Here is a 7392-nt window from a genome sequence, read left to right on the forward strand (position 1 = left end):
AAGAAAACAAAAAAATCTATCAAATGAACTAATAAATTACATCATGATAAATGGAGAAAAAAATTGAAGTTATCAGAGACGTCCTTTTGCTTGGATCCATAATCAACACTTACACAAGCATCTGTCAAGAAATCAAATAGTGCATTGCAAAAAGCAAATCTGCTGCACACGGTTTCTTGAAAGTGTTCAAGAGTAAAGATAAGAGGTTGAGGACAAAGGTGCACCTGATCCATGTCGTGGTATTTTCAATTGATTTATATGCATGTGGAGGTTGGGCAATGGATAAGGAAAACTGTGGAAGAATCAATGCATTTTAATTATGGTGTTGGAAAAGAATATTAAAAGTACCATGGATTGCCAGAAGAACAAATAAATCTGTCTTGAAAGAAGTGCAGTCAGAATGTTCCTTAGATACAAGGATGGTGAAACTTCATCTCTCACAGTTCAGACACGTTACCAGAAGGGATCAGAGAAATGTATAGAGAAAGACAGCATGCTTGGTAAAGTGGAGGGTCACTGAAAAAGAGGAAAATCCTTAATGGGGTGGCTTGACAAGTGACAGCAGAAATGAATCATGTGTAGCATCAATTTTGAGGATGACTCAGGAATGGGGAATGTTACATTCTGTTGTGCATACGGTCACTATGAGTTGGAACCAACTTGATGGCACCTAACAGCTACAACAATCTTTCCCTAATAAACCCCATAATTGTGAATACCGCCTATTCCTTCTCTGTGGCCTTTGCAGTGGATTATCTAACCCAACAAAAGAATAAGATGCTGTGGGAAGGATGATTAGTGTCAGAATATGATAAAGAATGTTGTAGAATGGAGGTATGTTTGATCACAACCTGGTAGGAATTGGCTTTGGGCTTATTTTGAATTTGATTCTTTGCCCTTGTGAAGCTAGAGTAAGTTAGACACGGTCTCCATGCCATTTTTGCATTCCCCATGATGAGATCTGCTATGAGCAGCCAATCAACTGAAAGCAAGTTTCTTTTGGGGTGTGACCTACTTCTGATATATTGGACACTCAGTCGAAGGTTGCTTACTTTTCTGCTGGATCTAAGTTCATCCAACCTCTTGCACTCGAACCAGTGGCCTGCTCCATTGTGTGCCAATCCTGGGACTCATCAGCATTCAGCCATCTTACTTGCCTGAACTGCCTGCCTGCCATCTGACCTGTGGGTCCCCTGCTGGTCCTGGGAGTGGTCAGCAGCCAACAATCTTACCTGCCTGACCTAACTGCTGGTTTTCTCACCTGACAATCTTGAGTCAGCCCTGCAGCTACATGAGTCAGAAGCTTACAGCCTGACATCTGACCAACGGACTTAGGACTTGCCACCTCTAAAAGTGTAAGCCATTCCCTTGATATAAACCTCTCTTTATATATACATGTATAAGCTTCACTGGTTTTGCCTCTCTAGAGTACCCAGACTAAAACACTCAAGCTGACATTTTAACTTATAAAAGCACAGATTTGTAGAAGTGAAAGCTAACCTTTCAATTACCTCATCTTATCCTTTACTTTACACATTAAGAACCTGTGGCTCAGAACAGTTCAAAGTTTGCCAAAGTCATACAGGTAATTGGATGAAGAGCTAAGATAACAATGCAAGGAGTCTATTCTTTCTATTCCTGGTTTAGTGCCACTTCTTTTAAAAGATAAATTAGCTTTCAGTGTATCTGTTCACACTTAGAAACTATGAATTTTTGTGAGCAAAATAAATTCAGGACCCCATGGGGCTCAGGCTCAATTCAAAGTCACTTTCAAAACAGCACAGCCCAGAAATGAAAAGTCAATTTCAAAGGAATTTTATATCAAATAACATTAATGTGATGTAATTTACAACTCACAGCAATACTATCAAATCCATGTTTTTTCTCCCATTCTCTTACACTTCAACTATTCTCTATTATCACTTCGACTAATCCAGAAAAACTCTTAATGTTATTGCCAAAATTCTCTAGGCATACTGCCCTTCAGTGTTTGTTCCCTCTCTTGCACATCTTAATTTCTCTTATCCCACTAAACATCATCTCCAGAACAGAAGAGACCATTGGGACTACACCTCTGCCCACTCTCACCTACCAACTGCCATGAGGGGGCTTGAGGTACCCTTGACTTTGTGTCATCCTGGTACATCCTCACTCTTCACTTCTCAGTATAACTGCCTTCCTTGTGAGACATTCTTGCAGACTTTCTGGTAAATTCTTCACCTCATTACAATTTCAAATTTCAAATGTTACGTAAAACTAGAAGTTTCACCTTATGTTCTTAAAAAAATATATTGCTTTAAATTTAGTAACCAGAAAACTAAACATTTTGTGCTATCTTTGAGACTCCAGCAGGAGAGTGCAATTGCCCACGTACCATTGATTTAAAAGAATCTCTGAAGGGATACTGCTCTTCACTTGAATTTATTTCTTTGAAAAGAATTCGCAAGGACTAGTAAGGGAGATGAAAAAAAAGCCGCTTTGATCGATCAAATTGTAAATCAATGGGTTCAGCACAGTTGCAGCTATATCATCCCACATCTTAGTCCTTATGTTACTGATATTTAAAAAATAATAAATTGTGTGATATTTATATAAGTACAAAAAAAAAACTAATTCAAAATAGATAATGCAATGATAAGAAATAGAATATTATATTCAGGTACCAATAATCTGAGGAAGTGTTTTCTCCTTTATTGCAATCTATCACAACCTTATTTAATTGCCAGGCAGCCAGAGGACAAGATGTAGAAAAGCAGCTAAAGGATTTTGTTAGCCTTTTTGGTAGTGTTCATTTTATTTAAATAGACATTCATATCACTAATCGGATTTATAATTTTATTTTCTGCTAAGGGTCCTATCTTTCAGTTATACTCTGAAAAGGTCAAAACTCATGGATTCAATACTTTAGGAAGGTCCATGGAATAAGCTTATACAATATCTTACCCTCTTTATATCAACCAAGTTTTCAGAGTCTTATTTGCATTTATTGAAATATGGAAAGTGTTAGAATTCACAGTAAGGGGATTAATAAATTATTTGCTTTATAACTTTTACAAACAATGAGACATACTTTTTTTTTTTTTTTTCTACACAGGAACATTTAAACAACTCTTCAGTTTTTCAGGTGTGTTATAACATTGTACATAAGTATTGAACAAAACAGAGTAAATTTAATGACTAGTCATACATCCGATAACTTTTTAAACAAACCTAATGAAGATTACAGTAAGTCTGATGGAGGAATGTTGGCTAGAAAATGTTCATTTTTTTCCCTCTAACAACGTACATTTTCATTTTCATGAGAAAACTCCCTATAGTAGCAAATCCACATGTTATGTATTAACAATGTTCTTTGTATCTTATAAACAACCATTCCACTGGATTATAATCATGTCTTTAATAAATATAATAGGCATGTAGTTAATACTCTAGAGTTTAACTTACAGAAGAAAAAGTTTGTCCGTTGTATATTTTAAAGCTTTCTAAAGTGAGGAGAAAAGCTAGAGACCAATCAGAAAGAAAAATGTCATGAAAGGAAAAAGAATAGTAGAGAATGAAACTGATTCTAGACCCTCTGACCTACTAATGGGTTCTTGAAGAAAGACTTTTAGGAGATTAATTCAAAAGGAAAATGAAGTGGAGCCCTGAGCTATTACTTGTTGAACACTCTCATTGTAGAGTAATGGAAGCTATTTTCCTCAGTAAATGTATTGCCAAAAGTCAAGAGCACTAATTTATATTCAACCATTCCCCACGAACAATTTATAATTGTTCCAGAATAGACTCCCTCCTTCTCCATGCCCTCCTCATTTACCCCCTCATTCTCCCTCACTGTTCTGCTTCTTTATGAACATAGCTACTTGAAACTGGAAGAAACAAATGCCCTCATCAGTAGTAGCAATGTTACTAAAAAGCCAAAGCAAGAAGGTAAACAAAATGAAAACTATTTTTCATCTATCGTGTTGACAACTTCTAATCTAGTATTTCTTGAACACAGTGTTCACAACTGTGAAAGAGTACGAAAGTACTGTTATTTGACAACCATACCTCCTATATAGAACTAATAGATAAAGGAAATAAATATTAGAGAATTCTTGGATTTACATTTTTGGTGGTTTCTTTTTCCCGTTAACTAACTTTTAGTAAGCTAAAATAGATAAATGGATAAACTATATAAATCTATATCCATTTTACACCCAAGTAAGAATATTCCAAAACACTTCTACTAATAAAAGCATGATAATTTCATTTACTAAGTCAAAGACAAAATGATAATGAAGGACAAATGGAAATAAAATTGGCAATCATCAGCATAATATTATAATCTACAAATTCTCTGTAATATATAGTTAAAAATAAAATGGAATTAATTATGATCTAAGGATAATGGTAAAATAGCTTATTATCAGAGTAATTCTCCAGCCCATAAGAATTACAAACTGTAAATGAAGTATCAAATGCAATTATATAAAAATACTAGAGAACAACTAAAACTAGACTGAAACTGGAGAGGATTGAGCTCTTGAGAGAAAAGAACCAGTCTAGGTGAGATCGTATTTGCTCTACTTTTCCCTAAAGACACTCTCAGTGTCCAGGATAGGAATAGAGTTCAGAAGAAAATGACTACTTCTATTGCCCTGAGAAGTCAGAAGACAAATTTTAGGGGCAGTCCATGGCATTGGAAATGAGAGAACAACAGCATGGAATACAAAAAATCTGTGCAGAAATTCCCCTCAAATTGACTCTTCAATAGTGCTTGAGTGTAATAAGAGTCCAAAGAGCCCAGTGGGATAGTAAACTGAAAGGTTAAAAGAGCTAAGAAATGATCCACTTTCAGGTCTGGAACTGAACTCATCCCTGTAGTTCCATTTTCAGCCAGCTAGTAGGGAACAACAATACTAATGAGATACACACAACATATAACAGTCAAACATTTGAGATGAAAACGGCAGTATTTACCCAAGGAAACTATGCAGAAGGATTGGGAAAGGAGGAATGGACACCAGAAATACAGGGAGGAGGAGGATAGGAGATGTTACATGGAAGGGATTGCAAATAATGAAATGAAAGCAAATGTATGATGTGTTGAATGTTAAACTGATGATCTTCTCTGTAAACCTTCACAGGATTCACAACAATAAGATTTAAAAAAAAAAACCTAAGTAAAATTTTCTGCAGCTTTCCATAGCAGTAGAAATACATTTTAGAGTCTGAATGTTGCCAAGTTAGAATGGATTTCTATTGAAGAACAAGTACGCTCTGCTATGGGTCGGAACCGATTCGACGGCACTTAACAACAACAACAACAAAGCCAAAACCTACACCTCAACAGTCTTAAAACTGATATTTTAACTGCTGGCATTTTGACTGTCTGGAATAAAAAATTCTACTGTATTTAGAGAAAGAAAAAGGAATCTAAAATTCCTATCGCCTATCATTTTAATCCTGGTGTAGTGCTGTGGGTTAATGCACCAGACCACAAAGCCATGTGAACTCTAAGGTTTCAGGTTCAAGCTCACCAACTGTTCCTCAGAAATGCTATACAGGGTTGCTGTGGGTCGAAAATGACTTGACAGCACTTAACAGCAACATCATTTTAAAGAAAAGAAAATGAAATAATTAGTAAAGACAGGAGAGTATGTCAATGAATTGAAAATGGAAAAAATTTCAAGGTCTAAAGTAAATTCTTTTAAAATTCAATAATTTGAACTCTTGTTGTTGTTAGGTGCTATCGAATCAGTACCGACTCATAGCGATCCTATGTACAGCAGAATGAAACAGTAACTAATCCTGGGCCAACCTCACTACTGTTGCCATGCTTGAGTCCATCGATGTTGCCACTTGGCCAATCCATCTCGTTGAGGGTCTTCCTCTTTTTCTCTGAAGCTCCACCTTACCAAACATGATATCCTTCTCCAGCAACTGGTCCCTTCTGACAATATGTCTGAAGTATGAGAGATGAAGTTTGGCTATCCTGGCCTCCAAGGAGCACTCTGGCTGCACTTCTTCCAAAAGGGATCTATTGGTTCTTTTGGCAGCCCAAGGCACTTTCAATAATCTTCTTCAACACCATAACTCAAAAGCAACAATTCTTCTCTGGTCTTCCTTATTCACTGTTCAGCTTTCACATGCATATGAGGTGGTTGAAAAATACCATGGCTTGGGTCAGGCGCACCTTAGTCCTCAAGCTGACAACTTTGCTCTTCAACACGTTAAAAGGTCTTATGCAGCAGATTTGCCTAATGCAATAGGTCGCTTGATTTCTTGACTTCTGCTTCCATGATTATTGATAGTTGATCCAAGAATTTGAACTATTAGGAAGTGTAATTGATAAATAAATACTTAGCTAATGTTACCAAGTGAAAGAATAAAAGTTATCAAAATGATTAGTATTAAAAATGTAAAAGAAAGTATCACTGAAGACTCTGGAGATATAACTGAAAGATTCTGAAGATTCAAGAGAAAACTAGGAAAAATTACCACTAGTAAACTCAATAATTAAGACAAAATGGATGAATATCTTGGAAACTACAAATCACCAAAATGAAAACAAATAGGAATTGTTGTTAAATGTCATTGAATTGGTTATGATTCATGGCAACCCTTAGCATAACAGAATGAAACACTGCCAAGTCCTGATTAGTTCTCAAAATGGTTTTATTTGAGTTCATTGTTGCATTAGTCCATCTCACTGGGGGGTCTTTCTCTTTTCACTGATCCTCCACATTGCCAAGTATGATGTCCTTCTATATGGACTGGTGCCTCCTGAAAACATGTCCAAAGTATGAGAGACAAAGTCTTACTATCCTCACTTCTAAAGAGGATTCTGTACTTCTTCCAAGAAAAATTAGTTTCCTCTTCTATCATTTGTTTTTTGTTGTTGTTAGGTGCCATTGAATTCATTCTGTCTCATAGTGATACTATAAACAATAGAATGAACCACTGCCAATTCTACCTTCACAATTGTTATGTTTGTGCCCATTGTTGCTGCCACTATGTCAATCAATCTTGTTGAGGGGTCTTCGTTTTTTCACTTACCCTCCACTTTTCCAAGAATGGTGTCCTTCTTCTAGGTCGAATCTCTGGCAATCAATAGTACTTTTTTAATATTCTTCCCCAGAAACATAATTCAAAGGCATCAAATTTTCTACAGTCTTTCTTATTAATTGTTCAACTTTCATACATATGAAGCAACTGAAAACACCATGGCTTGTGTCCTCAAAGTGACATTTTTGCTCTTAAACACTTTAAACATATCTTTTGCAGCAGATTTCCCTAATGTAATATATCTTGACTACTGCTTCCATGCTGAAATGGACTAGCATTGGCCATTTTGAATCTGACAACCACATGGTTTGCTATGCAGGGAATGACAAATTGAAAAGGAATGGT

The sequence above is a fragment of the Chrysochloris asiatica genome, unplaced genomic scaffold, assembly GCF_000296735.1.
Source record: "Chrysochloris asiatica unplaced genomic scaffold, ChrAsi1.0 scaffold00027, whole genome shotgun sequence".
NCBI lineage: Eukaryota > Metazoa > Chordata > Mammalia > Afrosoricida > Chrysochloridae > Chrysochloris > Chrysochloris asiatica.